At 57.9% G+C, this 21,190-nt stretch overlaps 35 non-coding genes and 2 pseudogenes across 35 annotated transcripts; all 37 read right to left on the reverse strand.

The window, feature by feature from the left end:
- Positions 1-263: 263 nt before the first annotated feature.
- On the reverse strand, positions 264-382 carry LOC147848431 (5S ribosomal RNA). The gene has a single exon (XR_015531937.1). It is a non-coding gene; the product is annotated as a 5S ribosomal RNA (ribosomal RNA).
- A 455-nt stretch (positions 383-837) lies between these two features.
- On the reverse strand, positions 838-955 carry LOC147848432 (5S ribosomal RNA; annotated as a pseudogene).
- Positions 956-1,411: 456 nt separating this feature from the next.
- Positions 1,412-1,530, reverse strand: LOC147848433 (5S ribosomal RNA). Its single transcript, XR_015531974.1, has one exon. It is a non-coding gene; the product is annotated as a 5S ribosomal RNA (ribosomal RNA).
- A 456-nt stretch (positions 1,531-1,986) lies between these two features.
- Positions 1,987-2,105, reverse strand: LOC147848434 (5S ribosomal RNA). The gene has a single exon (XR_015531948.1). It is a non-coding gene; the product is annotated as a 5S ribosomal RNA (ribosomal RNA).
- Positions 2,106-2,560: 455 nt separating this feature from the next.
- On the reverse strand, positions 2,561-2,679 carry LOC147848435 (5S ribosomal RNA). The gene has a single exon (XR_015531959.1). It is a non-coding gene; the product is annotated as a 5S ribosomal RNA (ribosomal RNA).
- A 456-nt stretch (positions 2,680-3,135) lies between these two features.
- LOC147848436 (5S ribosomal RNA) lies at positions 3,136-3,254 on the reverse strand. The gene has a single exon (XR_015531975.1). It is a non-coding gene; the product is annotated as a 5S ribosomal RNA (ribosomal RNA).
- A 456-nt stretch (positions 3,255-3,710) lies between these two features.
- On the reverse strand, positions 3,711-3,828 carry LOC147848437 (5S ribosomal RNA; annotated as a pseudogene).
- Positions 3,829-4,284: 456 nt separating this feature from the next.
- LOC147848438 (5S ribosomal RNA) lies at positions 4,285-4,403 on the reverse strand. The gene has a single exon (XR_015531970.1). It is a non-coding gene; the product is annotated as a 5S ribosomal RNA (ribosomal RNA).
- Positions 4,404-4,859: 456 nt separating this feature from the next.
- On the reverse strand, positions 4,860-4,978 carry LOC147848439 (5S ribosomal RNA). The gene has a single exon (XR_015531927.1). It is a non-coding gene; the product is annotated as a 5S ribosomal RNA (ribosomal RNA).
- A 456-nt stretch (positions 4,979-5,434) lies between these two features.
- On the reverse strand, positions 5,435-5,553 carry LOC147848440 (5S ribosomal RNA). Its single transcript, XR_015531928.1, has one exon. It is a non-coding gene; the product is annotated as a 5S ribosomal RNA (ribosomal RNA).
- A 457-nt stretch (positions 5,554-6,010) lies between these two features.
- Positions 6,011-6,129, reverse strand: LOC147848441 (5S ribosomal RNA). The gene has a single exon (XR_015531922.1). It is a non-coding gene; the product is annotated as a 5S ribosomal RNA (ribosomal RNA).
- Positions 6,130-6,584: 455 nt separating this feature from the next.
- Positions 6,585-6,703, reverse strand: LOC147848442 (5S ribosomal RNA). Its single transcript, XR_015531929.1, has one exon. It is a non-coding gene; the product is annotated as a 5S ribosomal RNA (ribosomal RNA).
- Positions 6,704-7,159: 456 nt separating this feature from the next.
- Positions 7,160-7,278, reverse strand: LOC147848443 (5S ribosomal RNA). The gene has a single exon (XR_015531930.1). It is a non-coding gene; the product is annotated as a 5S ribosomal RNA (ribosomal RNA).
- A 456-nt stretch (positions 7,279-7,734) lies between these two features.
- LOC147848444 (5S ribosomal RNA) lies at positions 7,735-7,853 on the reverse strand. Its single transcript, XR_015531931.1, has one exon. It is a non-coding gene; the product is annotated as a 5S ribosomal RNA (ribosomal RNA).
- Positions 7,854-8,309: 456 nt separating this feature from the next.
- Positions 8,310-8,428, reverse strand: LOC147848445 (5S ribosomal RNA). Its single transcript, XR_015531932.1, has one exon. It is a non-coding gene; the product is annotated as a 5S ribosomal RNA (ribosomal RNA).
- A 456-nt stretch (positions 8,429-8,884) lies between these two features.
- LOC147848446 (5S ribosomal RNA) lies at positions 8,885-9,003 on the reverse strand. Its single transcript, XR_015531933.1, has one exon. It is a non-coding gene; the product is annotated as a 5S ribosomal RNA (ribosomal RNA).
- Positions 9,004-9,459: 456 nt separating this feature from the next.
- On the reverse strand, positions 9,460-9,578 carry LOC147848447 (5S ribosomal RNA). Its single transcript, XR_015531934.1, has one exon. It is a non-coding gene; the product is annotated as a 5S ribosomal RNA (ribosomal RNA).
- A 456-nt stretch (positions 9,579-10,034) lies between these two features.
- LOC147848448 (5S ribosomal RNA) lies at positions 10,035-10,153 on the reverse strand. The gene has a single exon (XR_015531935.1). It is a non-coding gene; the product is annotated as a 5S ribosomal RNA (ribosomal RNA).
- A 456-nt stretch (positions 10,154-10,609) lies between these two features.
- On the reverse strand, positions 10,610-10,728 carry LOC147848449 (5S ribosomal RNA). Its single transcript, XR_015531936.1, has one exon. It is a non-coding gene; the product is annotated as a 5S ribosomal RNA (ribosomal RNA).
- A 456-nt stretch (positions 10,729-11,184) lies between these two features.
- On the reverse strand, positions 11,185-11,303 carry LOC147848450 (5S ribosomal RNA). Its single transcript, XR_015531938.1, has one exon. It is a non-coding gene; the product is annotated as a 5S ribosomal RNA (ribosomal RNA).
- A 456-nt stretch (positions 11,304-11,759) lies between these two features.
- LOC147848451 (5S ribosomal RNA) lies at positions 11,760-11,878 on the reverse strand. Its single transcript, XR_015531939.1, has one exon. It is a non-coding gene; the product is annotated as a 5S ribosomal RNA (ribosomal RNA).
- Positions 11,879-12,334: 456 nt separating this feature from the next.
- On the reverse strand, positions 12,335-12,453 carry LOC147848452 (5S ribosomal RNA). The gene has a single exon (XR_015531940.1). It is a non-coding gene; the product is annotated as a 5S ribosomal RNA (ribosomal RNA).
- Positions 12,454-12,909: 456 nt separating this feature from the next.
- On the reverse strand, positions 12,910-13,028 carry LOC147848453 (5S ribosomal RNA). Its single transcript, XR_015531941.1, has one exon. It is a non-coding gene; the product is annotated as a 5S ribosomal RNA (ribosomal RNA).
- Positions 13,029-13,484: 456 nt separating this feature from the next.
- LOC147848454 (5S ribosomal RNA) lies at positions 13,485-13,603 on the reverse strand. The gene has a single exon (XR_015531942.1). It is a non-coding gene; the product is annotated as a 5S ribosomal RNA (ribosomal RNA).
- Positions 13,604-14,059: 456 nt separating this feature from the next.
- LOC147848455 (5S ribosomal RNA) lies at positions 14,060-14,178 on the reverse strand. The gene has a single exon (XR_015531943.1). It is a non-coding gene; the product is annotated as a 5S ribosomal RNA (ribosomal RNA).
- A 456-nt stretch (positions 14,179-14,634) lies between these two features.
- LOC147848456 (5S ribosomal RNA) lies at positions 14,635-14,753 on the reverse strand. The gene has a single exon (XR_015531944.1). It is a non-coding gene; the product is annotated as a 5S ribosomal RNA (ribosomal RNA).
- Positions 14,754-15,209: 456 nt separating this feature from the next.
- LOC147848457 (5S ribosomal RNA) lies at positions 15,210-15,328 on the reverse strand. The gene has a single exon (XR_015531945.1). It is a non-coding gene; the product is annotated as a 5S ribosomal RNA (ribosomal RNA).
- A 456-nt stretch (positions 15,329-15,784) lies between these two features.
- Positions 15,785-15,903, reverse strand: LOC147848458 (5S ribosomal RNA). The gene has a single exon (XR_015531946.1). It is a non-coding gene; the product is annotated as a 5S ribosomal RNA (ribosomal RNA).
- A 456-nt stretch (positions 15,904-16,359) lies between these two features.
- LOC147848459 (5S ribosomal RNA) lies at positions 16,360-16,478 on the reverse strand. Its single transcript, XR_015531947.1, has one exon. It is a non-coding gene; the product is annotated as a 5S ribosomal RNA (ribosomal RNA).
- A 456-nt stretch (positions 16,479-16,934) lies between these two features.
- Positions 16,935-17,053, reverse strand: LOC147848460 (5S ribosomal RNA). Its single transcript, XR_015531949.1, has one exon. It is a non-coding gene; the product is annotated as a 5S ribosomal RNA (ribosomal RNA).
- Positions 17,054-17,509: 456 nt separating this feature from the next.
- On the reverse strand, positions 17,510-17,628 carry LOC147848461 (5S ribosomal RNA). The gene has a single exon (XR_015531950.1). It is a non-coding gene; the product is annotated as a 5S ribosomal RNA (ribosomal RNA).
- A 456-nt stretch (positions 17,629-18,084) lies between these two features.
- Positions 18,085-18,203, reverse strand: LOC147848462 (5S ribosomal RNA). The gene has a single exon (XR_015531951.1). It is a non-coding gene; the product is annotated as a 5S ribosomal RNA (ribosomal RNA).
- A 456-nt stretch (positions 18,204-18,659) lies between these two features.
- LOC147848463 (5S ribosomal RNA) lies at positions 18,660-18,778 on the reverse strand. The gene has a single exon (XR_015531952.1). It is a non-coding gene; the product is annotated as a 5S ribosomal RNA (ribosomal RNA).
- Positions 18,779-19,311: 533 nt separating this feature from the next.
- Positions 19,312-19,430, reverse strand: LOC147848464 (5S ribosomal RNA). The gene has a single exon (XR_015531953.1). It is a non-coding gene; the product is annotated as a 5S ribosomal RNA (ribosomal RNA).
- A 456-nt stretch (positions 19,431-19,886) lies between these two features.
- On the reverse strand, positions 19,887-20,005 carry LOC147848465 (5S ribosomal RNA). The gene has a single exon (XR_015531954.1). It is a non-coding gene; the product is annotated as a 5S ribosomal RNA (ribosomal RNA).
- A 456-nt stretch (positions 20,006-20,461) lies between these two features.
- LOC147848466 (5S ribosomal RNA) lies at positions 20,462-20,580 on the reverse strand. The gene has a single exon (XR_015531955.1). It is a non-coding gene; the product is annotated as a 5S ribosomal RNA (ribosomal RNA).
- A 456-nt stretch (positions 20,581-21,036) lies between these two features.
- On the reverse strand, positions 21,037-21,155 carry LOC147848467 (5S ribosomal RNA). The gene has a single exon (XR_015531956.1). It is a non-coding gene; the product is annotated as a 5S ribosomal RNA (ribosomal RNA).
- Between the last annotated feature and the right edge of the window lie 35 nt (positions 21,156-21,190).

Raw genomic sequence — 21,190 nt, forward strand, 5'->3', positions numbered from 1 at the left:
ATTCGAACCTCGCCACTCATGCCCACCCCATAAAGCCTCTTACGCCCTCTCCTTGATCCGGACGACACTCTTTAACCCACACCGAATGACAATGCCCCTCGACGCTTCACCCTTCCTATGCTCTCGTCCGCCTCTACGAAAGCCAAGAGGCCCACGCGCACGGGAACGGCTCGGGCGGGAAAAGAACGCAACCCATGCCCGGGACTTCCCGGAGGTCACCCATCCCAGTACTGTGCACGAAAAGAAGACGACTCGAAGCAAAAAGGGTGCAGCACCAGGACTTCCCGGGAGGTCACCCATCCCAGTACTGTTCTGGCCCAAGCGCGCTTAACTGCGGAGTTCTGATGGGATCCGGTGTATTAGCGCTGGTATGACCGCACCACGACAGTGCCCTGCGTTCCGAGGTACTAATGCTACACGAACCTACACAAAAATGCCTACGAGGACAACTAATATCGAGGGACCCACCACGTCACCGTCCCAACCGCACGCGCGACGGGCGCCGGCGAAGGCTAAGGCTAAGGCTAAGGCTTTGGATCCTAGAGAAGGACTATATATATATCCCCTGCCCGGATTCGAACCTCGCCACTCATGCCCACCCCATAAAGCCTCTTACGCCCTCTCCTTGATCCGGACGACACTCTTTAACCCACACCGAATGACAATGCCCCTCGACGCTTCACCCTTCCTATGCTCTCGTCCGCCTCTACGAAAGCCAAGAGGCCCACGCGCACGGGAACGGCTCGGGCGGGAAAAGAACGCAACCCATGCCCGGGACTTCCCGGGAGGTCACCCATCCCAGTACTGTGCACGAAAAGAAGACGACTCGAAGCAAAAAGGGTGCAGCACAGGGACTTCCCGGGAGGTCACCCATCCAGTACTGTTCTGGCCCAAGCGCGCTTAACTGCGGAGTTCTGATGGGATCCGGTGTATTAGCGCTGGTATGACCGCACCACGACAGTGCCCTGCGTTCCGAGGTACTAATGCTACACGAACCTACACAAAAATGCCCTACGAGGACAACTAATATCGAGGGACCCACCACGTCACCGTCCCAACCGCACGCGCGACGGGCGCCGGCGAAGGCTAAGGCTAAGGCTAAGGCTTTGGATCCTAGAGAAGGACTATATATATATCCCCTGCCCGGATTCGAACCTCGCCACTCATGCCCACCCCATAAAGCCTCTTACGCCCTCTCCTTGATCCGGACGACACTCTTTAACCCACACCGAATGACAATGCCCCTCGACGCTTCACCCTTCCTATGCTCTCGTCCGCCTCTACGAAAGCCAAGAGGCCCACGCGCACGGGAACGGCTCGGGCGGGAAAAGAACGCAACCCATGCCCGGGACTTCCCGGGAGGTCACCCATCCCAGTACTGTGCACGAAAAGAAGACGACTCGAAGCAAAAAGGGTGCAGCACAGGGACTTCCCGGGAGGTCACCCATCCCAGTACTGTTCTGGCCCAAGCGCGCTTAACTGCGGAGTTCTGATGGGATCCGGTGTATTAGCGCTGGTATGACCGCACCACGACAGTGCCCTGCGTTCCGAGGTACTAATGCTACACGAACCTACACAAAAATGCCCTACGAGGACAACTAATATCGAGGGACCCACCACGTCACCGTCCCAACCGCACGCGCGACGGGCGCCGGCGAAGGCTAAGGCTAAGGCTAAGGCTTTGGATCCTAGAGAAGGACTATATATATATCCCCTGCCCGGATTCGAACCTCGCCACTCATGCCCACCCCATAAAGCCTCTTACGCCCTCTCCTTGATCCGGACGACACTCTTTAACCCACACCGAATGACAATGCCCCTCGACGCTTCACCCTTCCTATGCTCTCGTCCGCCTCTACGAAAGCCAAGAGGCCCACGCGCACGGGAACGGCTCGGGCGGGAAAAGAACGCAACCCATGCCCGGGACTTCCCGGGAGGTCACCCATCCCAGTACTGTGCACGAAAAGAAGACGACTCGAAGCAAAAAGGGTGCAGCACCAGGACTTCCCGGGAGGTCACCCATCCCAGTACTGTTCTGGCCCAAGCGCGCTTAACTGCGGAGTTCTGATGGGATCCGGTGTATTAGCGCTGGTATGACCGCACCACGACAGTGCCCTGCGTTCCGAGGTACTAATGCTACACGAACCTACACAAAAATGCCCTACGAGGACAACTAATATCGAGGGACCCACCACGTCACCGTCCCAACCGCACGCGCGACGGGCGCCGGCGAAGGCTAAGGCTAAGGCTAAGGCTTTGGATCCTAGAGAAGGACTATATATATATCCCCTGCCCGGATTCGAACCTCGCCACTCATGCCCACCCCATAAAGCCTCTTACGCCCTCTCCTTGATCCGGACGACACTCTTTAACCCACACCGAATGACAATGCCCCTCGACGCTTCACCCTTCCTATGCTCTCGTCCGCCTCTACGAAAGCCAAGAGGCCCACGCGCACGGGAACGGCTCGGGCGGGAAAAGAACGCAACCCATGCCCGGGACTTCCCGGAGGTCACCCATCCCAGTACTGTGCACGAAAAGAAGACGACTCGAAGCAAAAAGGGTGCAGCACCAGGACTTCCCGGGAGGTCACCCATCCCAGTACTGTTCTGGCCCAAGCGCGCTTAACTGCGGAGTTCTGATGGGATCCGGTGTATTAGCGCTGGTATGACCGCACCACGACAGTGCCCTGCGTTCCGAGGTACTAATGCTACACGAACCTACACAAAAATGCCCTACGAGGACAACTAATATCGAGGGACCCACCACGTCACCGTCCCAACCGCACGCGCGACGGGCGCCGGCGAAGGCTAAGGCTAAGGCTAAGGCTTTGGATCCTAGAGAAGGACTATATATATATCCCCTGCCCGGATTCGAACCTCGCCACTCATGCCCACCCCATAAAGCCTCTTACGCCCTCTCCTTGATCCGGACGACACTCTTTAACCCACACCGAATGACAATGCCCCTCGACGCTTCACCCTTCCTATGCTCTCGTCCGCCTCTACGAAAGCCAAGAGGCCCACGCGCACGGGAACGGCTCGGGCGGGAAAAGAACGCAACCCATGCCCGGGACTTCCCGGGAGGTCACCCATCCCAGTACTGTGCACGAAAAGAAGACGACTCGAAGCAAAAAGGGTGCAGCACAGGGACTTCCCGGGAGGTCACCCATCCCAGTACTGTTCTGGCCCAAGCGCGCTTAACTGCGGAGTTCTGATGGGATCCGGTGTATTAGCGCTGGTATGACCGCACCACGACAGTGCCCTGCGTTCCGAGGTACTAATGCTACACGAACCTACACAAAAATGCCCTACGAGGACAACTAATATCGAGGGACCCACCACGTCACCGTCCCAACCGCACGCGCGACGGGCGCCGGCGAAGGCTAAGGCTAAGGCTAAGGCTTTGGATCCTAGAGAAGGACTATATATATATCCCCTGCCCGGATTCGAACCTCGCCACTCATGCCCACCCCATAAAGCCTCTTACGCCCTCTCCTTGATCCGGACGACACTCTTTAACCCACACCGAATGACAATGCCCCTCGACGCTTCACCCTTCCTATGCTCTCGTCCGCCTCTACGAAAGCCAAGAGGCCCACGCGCACGGGAACGGCTCGGGCGGGAAAAGAACGCAACCCATGCCCGGGACTTCCCGGGAGGTCACCCATCCCAGTACTGTGCACGAAAAGAAGACGACTCGAAGCAAAAAGGGTGCAGCACAGGGACTTCCCGGAGGTCACCCATCCCAGTACTGTTCTGGCCCAAGCGCGCTTAACTGCGGAGTTCTGATGGGATCCGGTGTATTAGCGCTGGTATGACCGCACCACGACAGTGCCCTGCGTTCCGAGGTACTAATGCTACACGAACCTACACAAAAATGCCCTACGAGGACAACTAATATCGAGGGACCCACCACGTCACCGTCCCAACCGCACGCGCGACGGGCGCCGGCGAAGGCTAAGGCTAAGGCTAAGGCTTTGGATCCTAGAGAAGGACTATATATATATCCCCTGCCCGGATTCGAACCTCGCCACTCATGCCCACCCCATAAAGCCTCTTACGCCCTCTCCTTGATCCGGACGACACTCTTTAACCCACACCGAATGACAATGCCCCTCGACGCTTCACCCTTCCTATGCTCTCGTCCGCCTCTACGAAAGCCAAGAGGCCCACGCGCACGGGAACGGCTCGGGCGGGAAAAGAACGCAACCCATGCCCGGGACTTCCCGGGAGGTCACCCATCCCAGTACTGTGCACGAAAAGAAGACGACTCGAAGCAAAAAGGGTGCAGCACCAGGACTTCCCGGGAGGTCACCCATCCCAGTACTGTTCTGGCCCAAGCGCGCTTAACTGCGGAGTTCTGATGGGATCCGGTGTATTAGCGCTGGTATGACCGCACCACGACAGTGCCCTGCGTTCCGAGGTACTAATGCTACACGAACCTACACAAAAATGCCCTACGAGGACAACTAATATCGAGGGACCCACCACGTCACCGTCCCAACCGCACGCGCGACGGGCGCCGGCGAAGGCTAAGGCTAAGGCTAAGGCTTTGGATCCTAGAGAAGGACTATATATATATCCCCTGCCCGGATTCGAACCTCGCCACTCATGCCCACCCCATAAAGCCTCTTACGCCCTCTCCTTGATCCGGACGACACTCTTTAACCCACACCGAATGACAATGCCCCTCGACGCTTCACCCTTCCTATGCTCTCGTCCGCCTCTACGAAAGCCAAGAGGCCCACGCGCACGGGAACGGCTCGGGCGGGAAAAGAACGCAACCCATGCCCGGGACTTCCCGGGAGGTCACCCATCCCAGTACTGTGCACGAAAAGAAGACGACTCGAAGCAAAAAGGGTGCAGCACCAGGACTTCCCGGGAGGTCACCCATCCCAGTACTGTTCTGGCCCAAGCGCGCTTAACTGCGGAGTTCTGATGGGATCCGGTGTATTAGCGCTGGTATGACCGCACCACGACAGTGCCCTGCGTTCCGAGGTACTAATGCTACACGAACCTACACAAAAATGCCCTACGAGGACAACTAATATCGAGGGACCCACCACGTCACCGTCCCAACCGCACGCGCGACGGGCGCCGGCGAAGGCTAAGGCTAAGGCTAAGGCTTTGGATCCTAGAGAAGGACTATATATATATCCCCTGCCCGGATTCGAACCTCGCCACTCATGCCCACCCCATAAAGCCTCTTACGCCCTCTCCTTGATCCGGACGACACTCTTTAACCCACACCGAATGACAATGCCCCTCGACGCTTCACCCTTCCTATGCTCTCGTCCGCCTCTACGAAAGCCAAGAGGCCCACGCGCACGGGAACGGCTCGGGCGGGAAAAGAACGCAACCCATGCCCGGGACTTCCCGGGAGGTCACCCATCCCAGTACTGTGCACGAAAAGAAGACGACTCGAAGCAAAAAGGGTGCAGCACCAGGACTTCCCGGGAGGTCACCCATCCCAGTACTGTTCTGGCCCAAGCGCGCTTAACTGCGGAGTTCTGATGGGATCCGGTGTATTAGCGCTGGTATGACCGCACCACGACAGTGCCCTGCGTTCCGAGGTACTAATGCTACACGAACCTACACAAAAATGCCCTACGAGGACAACTAATATCGAGGGACCCACCACGTCACCGTCCCAACCGCACGCGCGACGGGCGCCGGCGAAGGCTAAGGCTAAGGCTAAGGCTTTGGATCCTAGAGAAGGACTATATATATATCCCCTGCCCGGATTCGAACCTCGCCACTCATGCCCACCCCATAAAGCCTCTTACGCCCTCTCCTTGATCCGGACGACACTCTTTAACCCACACCGAATGACAATGCCCCTCGACGCTTCACCCTTCCTATGCTCTCGTCCGCCTCTACGAAAGCCAAGAGGCCCACGCGCACGGGAACGGCTCGGGCGGGAAAAGAACGCAACCCATGCCCGGGACTTCCCGGGAGGTCACCCATCCCAGTACTGTGCACGAAAAGAAGACGACTCGAAGCAAAAAGGGGTGCAGCACCAGGACTTCCCGGGAGGTCACCCATCCCAGTACTGTTCTGGCCCAAGCGCGCTTAACTGCGGAGTTCTGATGGGATCCGGTGTATTAGCGCTGGTATGACCGCACCACGACAGTGCCCTGCGTTCCGAGGTACTAATGCTACACGAACCTACACAAAAATGCCCTACGAGGACAACTAATATCGAGGGACCCACCACGTCACCGTCCCAACCGCACGCGCGACGGGCGCCGGCGAAGGCTAAGGCTAAGGCTAAGGCTTTGGATCCTAGAGAAGGACTATATATATATCCCCTGCCCGGATTCGAACCTCGCCACTCATGCCCACCCATAAAGCCTCTTACGCCCTCTCCTTGATCCGGACGACACTCTTTAACCCACACCGAATGACAATGCCCCTCGACGCTTCACCCTTCCTATGCTCTCGTCCGCCTCTACGAAAGCCAAGAGGCCCACGCGCACGGGAACGGCTCGGGCGGGAAAAGAACGCAACCCATGCCCGGGACTTCCCGGGAGGTCACCCATCCCAGTACTGTGCACGAAAAGAAGACGACTCGAAGCAAAAAGGGTGCAGCACCAGGACTTCCCGGGAGGTCACCCATCCCAGTACTGTTCTGGCCCAAGCGCGCTTAACTGCGGAGTTCTGATGGGATCCGGTGTATTAGCGCTGGTATGACCGCACCACGACAGTGCCCTGCGTTCCGAGGTACTAATGCTACACGAACCTACACAAAAATGCCCTACGAGGACAACTAATATCGAGGGACCCACCACGTCACCGTCCCAACCGCACGCGCGACGGGCGCCGGCGAAGGCTAAGGCTAAGGCTAAGGCTTTGGATCCTAGAGAAGGACTATATATATATCCCCTGCCCGGATTCGAACCTCGCCACTCATGCCCACCCCATAAAGCCTCTTACGCCCTCTCCTTGATCCGGACGACACTCTTTAACCCACACCGAATGACAATGCCCCTCGACGCTTCACCCTTCCTATGCTCTCGTCCGCCTCTACGAAAGCCAAGAGGCCCACGCGCACGGGAACGGCTCGGGCGGGAAAAGAACGCAACCCATGCCCGGGACTTCCCGGGAGGTCACCCATCCCAGTACTGTGCACGAAAAGAAGACGACTCGAAGCAAAAAGGGTGCAGCACCAGGACTTCCCGGGAGGTCACCCATCCCAGTACTGTTCTGGCCCAAGCGCGCTTAACTGCGGAGTTCTGATGGGATCCGGTGTATTAGCGCTGGTATGACCGCACCACGACAGTGCCCTGCGTTCCGAGGTACTAATGCTACACGAACCTACACAAAAATGCCCTACGAGGACAACTAATATCGAGGGACCCACCACGTCACCGTCCCAACCGCACGCGCGACGGGCGCCGGCGAAGGCTAAGGCTAAGGCTAAGGCTTTGGATCCTAGAGAAGGACTATATATATATCCCCTGCCCGGATTCGAACCTCGCCACTCATGCCCACCCCATAAAGCCTCTTACGCCCTCTCCTTGATCCGGACGACACTCTTTAACCCACACCGAATGACAATGCCCCTCGACGCTTCACCCTTCCTATGCTCTCGTCCGCCTCTACGAAAGCCAAGAGGCCCACGCGCACGGGAACGGCTCGGGCGGGAAAAGAACGCAACCCATGCCCGGGACTTCCCGGGAGGTCACCCATCCCAGTACTGTGCACGAAAAGAAGACGACTCGAAGCAAAAAGGGTGCAGCACCAGGACTTCCCGGGAGGTCACCCATCCCAGTACTGTTCTGGCCCAAGCGCGCTTAACTGCGGAGTTCTGATGGGATCCGGTGTATTAGCGCTGGTATGACCGCACCACGACAGTGCCCTGCGTTCCGAGGTACTAATGCTACACGAACCTACACAAAAATGCCCTACGAGGACAACTAATATCGAGGGACCCACCACGTCACCGTCCCAACCGCACGCGCGACGGGCGCCGGCGAAGGCTAAGGCTAAGGCTAAGGCTTTGGATCCTAGAGAAGGACTATATATATATCCCCTGCCCGGATTCGAACCTCGCCACTCATGCCCACCCCATAAAGCCTCTTACGCCCTCTCCTTGATCCGGACGACACTCTTTAACCCACACCGAATGACAATGCCCCTCGACGCTTCACCCTTCCTATGCTCTCGTCCGCCTCTACGAAAGCCAAGAGGCCCACGCGCACGGGAACGGCTCGGGCGGGAAAAGAACGCAACCCATGCCCGGGACTTCCCGGGAGGTCACCCATCCCAGTACTGTGCACGAAAAGAAGACGACTCGAAGCAAAAAGGGTGCAGCACCAGGACTTCCCGGGAGGTCACCCATCCCAGTACTGTTCTGGCCCAAGCGCGCTTAACTGCGGAGTTCTGATGGGATCCGGTGTATTAGCGCTGGTATGACCGCACCACGACAGTGCCCTGCGTTCCGAGGTACTAATGCTACACGAACCTACACAAAAATGCCCTACGAGGACAACTAATATCGAGGGACCCACCACGTCACCGTCCCAACCGCACGCGCGACGGGCGCCGGCGAAGGCTAAGGCTAAGGCTAAGGCTTTGGATCCTAGAGAAGGACTATATATATATCCCCTGCCCGGATTCGAACCTCGCCACTCATGCCCACCCCATAAAGCCTCTTACGCCCTCTCCTTGATCCGGACGACACTCTTTAACCCACACCGAATGACAATGCCCCTCGACGCTTCACCCTTCCTATGCTCTCGTCCGCCTCTACGAAAGCCAAGAGGCCCACGCGCACGGGAACGGCTCGGGCGGGAAAAGAACGCAACCCATGCCCGGGACTTCCCGGGAGGTCACCCATCCCAGTACTGTGCACGAAAAGAAGACGACTCGAAGCAAAAAGGGTGCAGCACCAGGACTTCCCGGGAGGTCACCCATCCCAGTACTGTTCTGGCCCAAGCGCGCTTAACTGCGGAGTTCTGATGGGATCCGGTGTATTAGCGCTGGTATGACCGCACCACGACAGTGCCCTGCGTTCCGAGGTACTAATGCTACACGAACCTACACAAAAATGCCCTACGAGGACAACTAATATCGAGGGACCCACCACGTCACCGTCCCAACCGCACGCGCGACGGGCGCCGGCGAAGGCTAAGGCTAAGGCTAAGGCTTTGGATCCTAGAGAAGGACTATATATATATCCCCTGCCCGGATTCGAACCTCGCCACTCATGCCCACCCCATAAAGCCTCTTACGCCCTCTCCTTGATCCGGACGACACTCTTTAACCCACACCGAATGACAATGCCCCTCGACGCTTCACCCTTCCTATGCTCTCGTCCGCCTCTACGAAAGCCAAGAGGCCCACGCGCACGGGAACGGCTCGGGCGGGAAAAGAACGCAACCCATGCCCGGGACTTCCCGGGAGGTCACCCATCCCAGTACTGTGCACGAAAAGAAGACGACTCGAAGCAAAAAGGGTGCAGCACCAGGACTTCCCGGGAGGTCACCCATCCCAGTACTGTTCTGGCCCAAGCGCGCTTAACTGCGGAGTTCTGATGGGATCCGGTGTATTAGCGCTGGTATGACCGCACCACGACAGTGCCCTGCGTTCCGAGGTACTAATGCTACACGAACCTACACAAAAATGCCCTACGAGGACAACTAATATCGAGGGACCCACCACGTCACCGTCCCAACCGCACGCGCGACGGGCGCCGGCGAAGGCTAAGGCTAAGGCTAAGGCTTTGGATCCTAGAGAAGGACTATATATATATCCCCTGCCCGGATTCGAACCTCGCCACTCATGCCCACCCCATAAAGCCTCTTACGCCCTCTCCTTGATCCGGACGACACTCTTTAACCCACACCGAATGACAATGCCCCTCGACGCTTCACCCTTCCTATGCTCTCGTCCGCCTCTACGAAAGCCAAGAGGCCCACGCGCACGGGAACGGCTCGGGCGGGAAAAGAACGCAACCCATGCCCGGGACTTCCCGGGAGGTCACCCATCCCAGTACTGTGCACGAAAAGAAGACGACTCGAAGCAAAAAGGGTGCAGCACCAGGACTTCCCGGGAGGTCACCCATCCCAGTACTGTTCTGGCCCAAGCGCGCTTAACTGCGGAGTTCTGATGGGATCCGGTGTATTAGCGCTGGTATGACCGCACCACGACAGTGCCCTGCGTTCCGAGGTACTAATGCTACACGAACCTACACAAAAATGCCCTACGAGGACAACTAATATCGAGGGACCCACCACGTCACCGTCCCAACCGCACGCGCGACGGGCGCCGGCGAAGGCTAAGGCTAAGGCTAAGGCTTTGGATCCTAGAGAAGGACTATATATATATCCCCTGCCCGGATTCGAACCTCGCCACTCATGCCCACCCCATAAAGCCTCTTACGCCCTCTCCTTGATCCGGACGACACTCTTTAACCCACACCGAATGACAATGCCCCTCGACGCTTCACCCTTCCTATGCTCTCGTCCGCCTCTACGAAAGCCAAGAGGCCCACGCGCACGGGAACGGCTCGGGCGGGAAAAGAACGCAACCCATGCCCGGGACTTCCCGGGAGGTCACCCATCCCAGTACTGTGCACGAAAAGAAGACGACTCGAAGCAAAAAGGGTGCAGCACCAGGACTTCCCGGGAGGTCACCCATCCCAGTACTGTTCTGGCCCAAGCGCGCTTAACTGCGGAGTTCTGATGGGATCCGGTGTATTAGCGCTGGTATGACCGCACCACGACAGTGCCCTGCGTTCCGAGGTACTAATGCTACACGAACCTACACAAAAATGCCCTACGAGGACAACTAATATCGAGGGACCCACCACGTCACCGTCCCAACCGCACGCGCGACGGGCGCCGGCGAAGGCTAAGGCTAAGGCTAAGGCTTTGGATCCTAGAGAAGGACTATATATATATCCCCTGCCCGGATTCGAACCTCGCCACTCATGCCCACCCCATAAAGCCTCTTACGCCCTCTCCTTGATCCGGACGACACTCTTTAACCCACACCGAATGACAATGCCCCTCGACGCTTCACCCTTCCTATGCTCTCGTCCGCCTCTACGAAAGCCAAGAGGCCCACGCGCACGGGAACGGCTCGGGCGGGAAAAGAACGCAACCCATGCCCGGGACTTCCCGGGAGGTCACCCATCCCAGTACTGTGCACGAAAAGAAGACGACTCGAAGCAAAAAGGGTGCAGCACCAGGACTTCCCGGGAGGTCACCCATCCCAGTACTGTTCTGGCCCAAGCGCGCTTAACTGCGGAGTTCTGATGGGATCCGGTGTATTAGCGCTGGTATGACCGCACCACGACAGTGCCCTGCGTTCCGAGGTACTAATGCTACACGAACCTACACAAAAATGCCCTACGAGGACAACTAATATCGAGGGACCCACCACGTCACCGTCCCAACCGCACGCGCGACGGGCGCCGGCGAAGGCTAAGGCTAAGGCTAAGGCTTTGGATCCTAGAGAAGGACTATATATATATCCCCTGCCCGGATTCGAACCTCGCCACTCATGCCCACCCCATAAAGCCTCTTACGCCCTCTCCTTGATCCGGACGACACTCTTTAACCCACACCGAATGACAATGCCCCTCGACGCTTCACCCTTCCTATGCTCTCGTCCGCCTCTACGAAAGCCAAGAGGCCCACGCGCACGGGAACGGCTCGGGCGGGAAAAGAACGCAACCCATGCCCGGGACTTCCCGGGAGGTCACCCATCCCAGTACTGTGCACGAAAAGAAGACGACTCGAAGCAAAAAGGGTGCAGCACCAGGACTTCCCGGGAGGTCACCCATCCCAGTACTGTTCTGGCCCAAGCGCGCTTAACTGCGGAGTTCTGATGGGATCCGGTGTATTAGCGCTGGTATGACCGCACCACGACAGTGCCCTGCGTTCCGAGGTACTAATGCTACACGAACCTACACAAAAATGCCCTACGAGGACAACTAATATCGAGGGACCCACCACGTCACCGTCCCAACCGCACGCGCGACGGGCGCCGGCGAAGGCTAAGGCTAAGGCTAAGGCTTTGGATCCTAGAGAAGGACTATATATATATCCCCTGCCCGGATTCGAACCTCGCCACTCATGCCCACCCCATAAAGCCTCTTACGCCCTCTCCTTGATCCGGACGACACTCTTTAACCCACACCGAATGACAATGCCCCTCGACGCTTCACCCTTCCTATGCTCTCGTCCGCCTCTACGAAAGCCAAGAGGCCCACGCGCACGGGAACGGCTCGGGCGGGAAAAGAACGCAACCCATGCCCGGGACTTCCCGGGAGGTCACCCATCCCAGTACTGTGCACGAAAAGAAGACGACTCGAAGCAAAAAGGGTGCAGCACCAGGACTTCCCGGGAGGTCACCCATCCCAGTACTGTTCTGGCCCAAGCGCGCTTAACTGCGGAGTTCTGATGGGATCCGGTGTATTAGCGCTGGTATGACCGCACCACGACAGTGCCCTGCGTTCCGAGGTACTAATGCTACACGAACCTACACAAAAATGCCCTACGAGGACAACTAATATCGAGGGACCCACCACGTCACCGTCCCAACCGCACGCGCGACGGGCGCCGGCGAAGGCTAAGGCTAAGGCTAAGGCTTTGGATCCTAGAGAAGGACTATATATATATCCCCTGCCCGGATTCGAACCTCGCCACTCATGCCCACCCCATAAAGCCTCTTACGCCCTCTCCTTGATCCGGACGACACTCTTTAACCCACACCGAATGACAATGCCCCTCGACGCTTCACCCTTCCTATGCTCTCGTCCGCCTCTACGAAAGCCAAGAGGCCCACGCGCACGGGAACGGCTCGGGCGGGAAAAGAACGCAACCCATGCCCGGGACTTCCCGGGAGGTCACCCATCCCAGTACTGTGCACGAAAAGAAGATGACTCGAAGCAAAAAGGGTGCAGCACCAGGACTTCCCGGGAGGTCACCCATCCCAGTACTGTTCTGGCCCAAGCGCGCTTAACTGCGGAGTTCTGATGGGATCCGGTGTATTAGCGCTGGTATGACCGCACCACGACAGTGCCCTGCGTTCCGAGGTACTAATGCTACACGAACCTACACAAAAATGCCCTACGAGGACAACTAATATCGAGGGACCCACCACGTCACCGTCCCAACCGCACGCGCGACGGGCGCCGGCGAAGGCTAAGGCTAAGGCTAAGGCTTTGGATCCTAGAGAAGGACTATATATATATCCCCTGCCCGGATTCGAACCTCGCCACTCATGCCCACCCCATAAAGCCTCTTACGCCCTCTCCTTGATCCGGACGACACTCTTTAACCCACACCGAATGACAATGCCCCTCGACGCTTCACCCTTCCTATGCTCTCGTCCGCCTCTACGAAAGCCAAGAGGCCCACGCGCACGGGAACGGCTCGGGCGGGAAAAGAACGCAACCCATGCCCGGGACTTCCCGGGAGGTCACCCATCCCAGTACTGTGCACGAAAAGAAGACGACTCGAAGCAAAAAGGGTGCAGCACCAGGACTTCCCGGGAGGTCACCCATCCCAGTACTGTTCTGGCCCAAGCGCGCTTAACTGCGGAGTTCTGATGGGATCCGGTGTATTAGCGCTGGTATGACCGCACCACGACAGTGCCCTGCGTTCCGAGGTACTAATGCTACACGAACCTACACAAAAATGCCCTACGAGGACAACTAATATCGAGGGACCCACCACGTCACCGTCCCAACCGCACGCGCGACGGGCGCCGGCGAAGGCTAAGGCTAAGGCTAAGGCTTTGGATCCTAGAGAAGGACTATATATATATCCCCTGCCCGGATTCGAACCTCGCCACTCATGCCCACCCCATAAAGCCTCTTACGCCCTCTCCTTGATCCGGACGACACTCTTTAACCCACACCGAATGACAATGCCCCTCGACGCTTCACCCTTCCTATGCTCTCGTCCGCCTCTACGAAAGCCAAGAGGCCCACGCGCACGGGAACGGCTCGGGCGGGAAAAGAACGCAACCCATGCCCGGGACTTCCCGGGAGGTCACCCATCCCAGTACTGTGCACGAAAAGAAGACGACTCGAAGCAAAAAGGGTGCAGCACCAGGACTTCCCGGGAGGTCACCCATCCCAGTACTGTTCTGGCCCAAGCGCGCTTAACTGCGGAGTTCTGATGGGATCCGGTGTATTAGCGCTGGTATGACCGCACCACGACAGTGCCCTGCGTTCCGAGGTACTAATGCTACACGAACCTACACAAAAATGCCCTACGAGGACAACTAATATCGAGGGACCCACCACGTCACCGTCCCAACCGCACGCGCGACGGGCGCCGGCGAAGGCTAAGGCTAAGGCTAAGGCTTTGGATCCTAGAGAAGGACTATATATATATCCCCTGCCCGGATTCGAACCTCGCCACTCATGCCCACCCCATAAAGCCTCTTACGCCCTCTCCTTGATCCGGACGACACTCTTTAACCCACACCGAATGACAATGCCCCTCGACGCTTCACCCTTCCTATGCTCTCGTCCGCCTCTACGAAAGCCAAGAGGCCCACGCGCACGGGAACGGCTCGGGCGGGAAAAGAACGCAACCCATGCCCGGGACTTCCCGGGAGGTCACCCATCCCAGTACTGTGCACGAAAAGAAGACGACTCGAAGCAAAAAGGGTGCAGCACCAGGACTTCCCGGGAGGTCACCCATCCCAGTACTGTTCTGGCCCAAGCGCGCTTAACTGCGGAGTTCTGATGGGATCCGGTGTATTAGCGCTGGTATGACCGCACCACGACAGTGCCCTGCGTTCCGAGGTACTAATGCTACACGAACCTACACAAAAATGCCCTACGAGGACAACTAATATCGAGGGACCCACCACGTCACCGTCCCAACCGCACGCGCGACGGGCGCCGGCGAAGGCTAAGGCTAAGGCTAAGGCTTTGGATCCTAGAGAAGGACTATATATATATCCCCTGCCCGGATTCGAACCTCGCCACTCATGCCCACCCCATAAAGCCTCTTACGCCCTCTCCTTGATCCGGACGACACTCTTTAACCCACACCGAATGACAATGCCCCTCGACGCTTCACCCTTCCTATGCTCTCGTCCGCCTCTACGAAAGCCAAGAGGCCCACGCGCACGGGAACGGCTCGGGCGGGAAAAGAACGCAACCCATGCCCGGGACTTCCCGGGAGGTCACCCATCCCAGTACTGTGCACGAAAAGAAGACGACTCGAAGCAAAAAGGGTGCAGCACCAGGACTTCCCGGGAGGTCACCCATCCCAGTACTGTTCTGGCCCAAGCGCGCTTAACTGCGGAGTTCTGATGGGATCCGGTGTATTAGCGCTGGTATGACCGCACCACGACAGTGCCCTGCGTTCCGAGGTACTAATGCTACACGAACCTACACAAAAATGCCCTACGAGGACAACTAATATCGAGGGACCCACCACGTCACCGTCCCAACCGCACGCGCGACGGGCGCCGGCGAAGGCTAAGGCTAAGGCTAAGGCTTTGGATCCTAGAGAAGGACTATATATATATCCCCTGCCCGGATTCGAACCTCGCCACTCATGCCCACCCCATAAAGCCTCTTACGCCCTCTCCTTGATCCGGACGACACTCTTTAACCCACACCGAATGACAATGCCCCTCGACGCTTCACCCTTCCTATGCTCTCGTCCGCCTCTACGAAAGCCAAGAGGCCCACGCGCACGGGAACGGCTCGGGCGGGAAAAGAACGCAACCCATGCCCGGGACTTCCCGGGAGGTCACCCATCCCAGTACTGTGCACGAAAAGAAGACGACTCGAAGCAAAAAGGGTGCAGCACCAGGACTTCCCGGGAGGTCACCCATCCCAGTACTGTTCTGGCCCAAGCGCGCTTAACTGCGGAGTTCTGATGGGATCCGGTGTATTAGCGCTGGTATGACCGCACCACGACAGTGCCCTGCGTTCCGAGGTACTAATGCTACACGAACCTACACAAAAATGCCCTACGAGGACAACTAATATCGAGGGACCCACCACGTCACCGTCCCAACCGCACGCGCGACGGGCGCCGGCGAAGGCTAAGGCTAAGGCTAAGGCTTTGGATCCTAGAGAAGGACTATATATATATCCCCTGCCCGGATTCGAACCTCGCCACTCATGCCCACCCCATAAAGCCTCTTACGCCCTCTCCTTGATCCGGACGACACTCTTTAACCCACACCGAATGACAATGCCCCTCGACGCTTCACCCTTCCTATGCTCTCGTCCGCCTCTACGAAAGCCAAGAGGCCCACGCGCACGGGAACGGCTCGGGCGGGAAAAGAACGCAACCCATGCCCGGGACTTCCCGGGAGGTCACCCATCCCAGTACTGTGCACGAAAAGAAGACGACTCGAAGCAAAAAGGGTGCAGCACCAGGACTTCCCGGGAGGTCACCCATCCCAGTACTGTTCTGGCCCAAGCGCGCTTAACTGCGGAGTTCTGATGGGATCCGGTGTATTAGCGCTGGTATGACCGCACCACGACAGTGCCCTGCGTTCCGAGGTACTAATGCTACACGAACCTACACAAAAATGCCCTACGAGGACAACTAATATCGAGGGACCCACCACGTCACCGTCCCAACCGCACGCGCGACGGGCGCCGGCGAAGGCTAAGGCTAAGGCTAAGGCTTTGGATCCTAGAGAAGGACTATATATATATCCCCTGCCCGGATTCGAACCTCGCCACTCATGCCCACCCCATAAAGCCTCTTACGCCCTCTCCTTGATCCGGACGACACTCTTTAACCCACACCGAATGACAATGCCCCTCGACGCTTCACCCTTCCTATGCTCTCGTCCGCCTCTACGAAAGCCAAGAGGCCCACGCGCACGGGAACGGCTCGGGCGGGAAAAGAACGCAACCCATGCCCGGGACTTCCCGGGAGGTCACCCATCCCAGTACTGTGCACGAAAAGAAGACGACTCGAAGCAAAAAGGGTGCAGCACCAGGACTTCCCGGGAGGTCACCCATCCCAGTACTGTTCTGGCCCAAGCGCGCTTAACTGCGGAGTTCTGATGGGATCCGGTGTATTAGCGCTGGTATGACCGCACCACGACAGTGCCCTGCGTTCCGAGGTACTAATGCTACACGAACCTACACAAAAATGCCCTACGAGGACAACTAATATCGAGGGACCCACCACGTCACCGTCCCAACCGCACGCGCGACGGGCGCCGGCGAAGGCTAAGGCTAAGGCTAAGGCTTTGGATCCTAGAGAAGGACTATATATATATCCCCTGCCCGGATTCGAACCTCGCCACTCATGCCCACCCCATAAAGCCTCTTACGCCCTCTCCTTGATCCGGACGACACTCTTTAACCCACACCGAATGACAATGCCCCTCGACGCTTCACCCTTCCTATGCTCTCGTCCGCCTCTACGAAAGCCAAGAGGCCCACGCGCACGGGAACGGCTCGGGCGGGAAAAGAACGCAACCCATGCCCGGGACTTCCCGGGAGGTCACCCATCCCAGTACTGTGCACGAAAAGAAGACGACTCGAAGCAAAAAGGGTGCAGCACCAGGACTTCCCGGGAGGTCACCCATCCCAGTACTGTTCTGGCCCAAGCGCGCTTAACTGCGGAGTTCTGATGGGATCCGGTGTATTAGCGCTGGTATGACCGCACCACGACAGTGCCCTGCGTTCCGAGGTACTAATGCTACACGAACCTACACAAAAATGCCCTACGAGGACAACTAATATCGAGGGACCCACCACGTCACCGTCCCAACCGCACGCGCGACGGGCGCCGGCGAAGGCTAAGGCTAAGGCTAAGGCTTTGGATCCTAGAGAAGGACTATATATATATCCCCTGCCCGGATTCGAACCTCGCCACTCATGCCCACCCCATAAAGCCTCTTACGCCCTCTCCTTGATCCGGACGACACTCTTTAACCCACACCGAATGACAATGCCCCTCGACGCTTCACCCTTCCTATGCTCTCGTCCGCCTCTACGAAAGCCAAGAGGCCCACGCGCACGGGAACGGCTCGGGCGGGAAAAGAACGCAACCCATGCCCGGGACTTCCCGGGAGGTCACCCATCCCAGTACTGTGCACGAAAAGAAGACGACTCGAAGCAAAAAGGGTGCAGCACCAGGACTTCCCGGGAGGTCACCCATCCCAGTACTGTTCTGGCCCAAGCGCGCTTAACTGCGGAGTTCTGATGGGATCCGGTGTATTAGCGCTGGTATGACCGCACCACGACAGTGCCCTGCGTTCCGAGGTACTAATGCTACACGAACCTACACAAAAATGCCCTACGAGGACAACTAATATCGAGGGACCCACCACGTCACCGTCCCAACCGCACGCGCGACGGGCGCCGGCGAAGGCTAAGGCTAAGGCTAAGGCTTTGGATCCTAGAGAAGGACTATATATATATCCCCTGCCCGGATTCGAACCTCGCCACTCATGCCCACCCCATAAAGCCTCTTACGCCCTCTCCTTGATCCGGACGACACTCTTTAACCCACACCGAATGACAATGCCCCTCGACGCTTCACCCTTCCTATGCTCTCGTCCGCCTCTACGAAAGCCAAGAGGCCCACGCGCACGGGAACGGCTCGGGCGGGAAAAGAACGCAACCCATGCCCGGGACTTCCCGGGAGGTCACCCATCCCAGTACTGTGCACGAAAAGAAGACGACTCGAAGCAAAAAGGGTGCAGCACCAGGACTTCCCGGGAGGTCACCCATCCCAGTACTGTTCTGGCCCAAGCGCGCTTAACTGCGGAGTTCTGATGGGATCCGGTGTATTAGCGCTGGTATGACCGCACCACGACAGTGCCCTGCGTTCCGAGGTACTAATGCTACACGAACCTACACAAAAATGCCCTACGAGGACAACTAATATCGAGGGACCCACCACGTCACCGTCCCAACCGCACGCGCGACGGGCGCCGGCGAAGGCTAAGGCTAAGGCTAAGGCTTTGGATCCTAGAGAAGGACTATATATATATCCCCTGCCCGGATTCGAACCTCGCCACTCATGCCCACCCCATAAAGCCTCTTACGCCCTCTCCTTGATCCGGACGACACTCTTTAACCCACACCGAATGACAATGCCCCTCGACGCTTCACCCTTCCTATGCTCTCGTCCGCCTCTACGAAAGCCAAGAGGCCCACGCGCACGGGAACGGCTCGGGCGGGAAAAGAACGCAACCCATGCCCGGGACTTCCCGGGAGGTCACCCATCCCAGTACTGTGCACGAAAAGAAGACGACTCGAAGCAAAAAGGGTGCAGCACCAGGACTTCCCGGGAGGTCACCCATCCCAGTACTGTGCACGAAAAGAAGACGACTCGAAGCAAAAAGGGTGCAGCACCAGGACTTCCCGGGAGGTCACCCATCCCAGTACTGTTCTGGCCCAAGCGCGCTTAACTGCGGAGTTCTGATGGGATCCGGTGTATTAGCGCTGGTATGACCGCACCACGACAGTGCCCTGCGTTCCGAGGTACTAATGCTACACGAACCTACACAAAAATGCCCTACGAGGACAACTAATATCGAGGGACCCACCACGTCACCGTCCCAACCGCACGCGCGACGGGCGCCGGCGAAGGCTAAGGCTAAGGCTAAGGCTTTGGATCCTAGAGAAGGACTATATATATATCCCCTGCCCGGATTCGAACCTCGCCACTCATGCCCACCCCATAAAGCCTCTTACGCCCTCTCCTTGATCCGGACGACACTCTTTAACCCACACCGAATGACAATGCCCCTCGACGCTTCACCCTTCCTATGCTCTCGTCCGCCTCTACGAAAGCCAAGAGGCCCACGCGCACGGGAACGGCTCGGGCGGGAAAAGAACGCAACCCATGCCCGGGACTTCCCGGGAGGTCACCCATCCCAGTACTGTGCACGAAAAGAAGACGACTCGAAGCAAAAAGGGTGCAGCACCAGGACTTCCCGGGAGGTCACCCATCCCAGTACTGTTCTGGCCCAAGCGCGCTTAACTGCGGAGTTCTGATGGGATCCGGTGTATTAGCGCTGGTATGACCGCACCACGACAGTGCCCTGCGTTCCGAGGTACTAATGCTACACGAACCTACACAAAAATGCCCTACGAGGACAACTAATATCGAGGGACCCACCACGTCACCGTCCCAACCGCACGCGCGACGGGCGCCGGCGAAGGCTAAGGCTAAGGCTAAGGCTTTGGATCCTAGAGAAGGACTATATATATATCCCCTGCCCGGATTCGAACCTCGCCACTCATGCCCACCCCATAAAGCCTCTTACGCCCTCTCCTTGATCCGGACGACACTCTTTAACCCACACCGAATGACAATGCCCCTCGACGCTTCACCCTTCCTATGCTCTCGTCCGCCTCTACGAAAGCCAAGAGGCCCACGCGCACGGGAACGGCTCGGGCGGGAAAAGAACGCAACCCATGCCCGGGACTTCCCGGGAGGTCACCCATCCCAGTACTGTGCACGAAAAGAAGACGACTCGAAGCAAAAAGGGTGCAGCACCAGGACTTCCCGGGAGGTCACCCATCCCAGTACTGTTCTGGCCCAAGCGCGCTTAACTGCGGAGTTCTGATGGGATCCGGTGTATTAGCGCTGGTATGACCGCACCACGACAGTGCCCTGCGTTCCGAGGTACTAATGCTACACGAACCTACACAAAAATGCCCTACGAGGACAACTAATATCGAGGGACCCACCACGTCACCGTCCCAACCGCACGCGCGACGGGCGCCGGCGAAGGCTAAGGCTAAGGCTAAGGCTTTGGATCCTAGAGAAGGACTATATATATATCCCCTGCCCGGATTCGAACCTCGCCACTCATGCCCACCCCATAAAGCCTCTTACGCCCTCTCCTTGATCCGGACGACACTCTTTAACCCACACCGAATGACAATGCCCCTCGACGCTTCACCCTTCCTATGCTCTCGTCCGCCTCTACGAAAGCCAAGAGGCCCACGCGCACGGGAACGGCTCGGGCGGGAAAAGAACGCAACCCATGCCCGGGACTTCCCGGGAGGTCACCCATCCCAGTACTGTGCACGAAAAGAAGACGACTCGAAGCAAAAAGGGTGCAGCACCAGGACTTCCCGGGAGGTCACCCATCCCAGTACTGTTCTGGCCCAAGCGCGCTTAACTGCGGAGTTCTGATGGGATCCGGTGTATTAGCGCTGGTATGACCGCACCACGACAGTGCCCTGCGTTCCGAGGTACTAATGCTAC

The sequence above is a fragment of the Azolla caroliniana genome, unplaced genomic scaffold (genome assembly GCF_043228905.1).
Source record: "Azolla caroliniana isolate FFs.n. ecotype wild unplaced genomic scaffold, voAzoCaro1.0.p SCAF_350, whole genome shotgun sequence".
NCBI lineage: Eukaryota > Viridiplantae > Streptophyta > Polypodiopsida > Salviniales > Salviniaceae > Azolla > Azolla caroliniana.